We start from the raw sequence: 1,376 nt of genomic DNA, 5'->3' as shown, positions 1-1,376 counted from the left end.
GGGGGGGCAAGCAATTACAATATTAACAGATTTTAGTGTCAAAATATTGAATAATGCCGGAAGAATCAAAAGAATATGGAAAGAATAACATCATTGTACACAAAAGAATTGATCAATGTTCAGCTATTTCAGGAGGTAACCCAGTTAAGAACTAGTGTTATTGAAGGAAGAAGTCCAATTTTCTCTGAAGGCTGAAAATAAAGCTCCAAGAATTGACAGAACATCACCAATTTAGATATTTGAACAAGAAGATATAGCATTTAAAGTGTTCAATCATCTACGGCAATAAATTTGGAGGACACCCACTTGAACAACTGAACTACAAGTGATCCATATTTGAGCAAATTCCATAGAAAGGAAGCCCAATACGCAGCAGTTATTGAACAATAACACCAATAACTCATAAGGAAAAGTTGGCTAAAGGCTAAACTCTCAAGGAAAAGTTGGCTAAAGATAGGTTTACAATAAAGGTAGAAATTAATGGACAAGGAACTGCCAAGAAATTAAAATCAGATTCAGAAGTCTTGCTATGAGGTATATTATGGTATATAGCATTCCAATAGCTCTTGAGTGAAAGAAGAGAATAACAGAGAGATAGTTACATGTTTTATTGATTACAAAAAGGCATCTGCCTGTTGGATCATTACATATTACAGATAACCTTGAGAAGAATAGGAATTTCAGAACACTTAATTGTACTCATACAGAAAATGTATTTAGAACAAGAAAGAGATACACATTTGAAGAGAACAAGGAGATACTGCAGATTTAAAATCAAGGTGTGCATCAGTGCTGCATCTCTACCTTATTTCCCCACAAGACCGCAGACCCTTGGTGTCTGTGATGAATGGGATTGCTGAACGTTACATCAGCTGAGACATGGATGGTTAACTTAAGAGCAGTCACTGTTGTAGACATCTGGCTTCCAAAGGAAGTTGTTCCATGTATTCAAAGAAATTATTATTTTTTAATGACAAAAATTAATTTTCAAATGTTTGGAGCCTATTTATAGTCAACAGTGTGTGTCAAACAATGCTGATGGACAAACTTATTCATTAAAGTATAATGATTTAACATTCACAAACCTTCTAAAGTATGAACCCAGAAAGGAAATAGTGTGATGAAATTGCTGTATTTCTCCTGGTCTTTGGTTGGGTTCTCTAAGCAAAGCTCACTGACTGGGCAACAGTAAGAGGTTTTTGTAGGAAGACCGGTGGCATAGTGGCTGTGCACTAAGCTGCTTACTGTAAAGTCACCAGCTCAAAACCACCAGGGCTCCTTGGGGAAAAAAGACAAAGCTTTCTACTCCTAAAAGAGTTAGTCTCAGACATGATGCCCCTCACTGACCCATGGTCCTGCGGGGGACAGCACCAGAG

The sequence above is a fragment of the Echinops telfairi genome, unplaced genomic scaffold, assembly GCF_000313985.2.
Source record: "Echinops telfairi isolate 266 unplaced genomic scaffold, ASM31398v2 ScPeMD7_7469;HRSCAF=8507_0, whole genome shotgun sequence".
NCBI classification, from domain to species: Eukaryota; Metazoa; Chordata; class Mammalia; order Afrosoricida; family Tenrecidae; genus Echinops; species Echinops telfairi.
The sequence above is the reverse complement of the archived record's forward strand: the minus strand, read 5'-3'. Positions refer to the sequence as shown.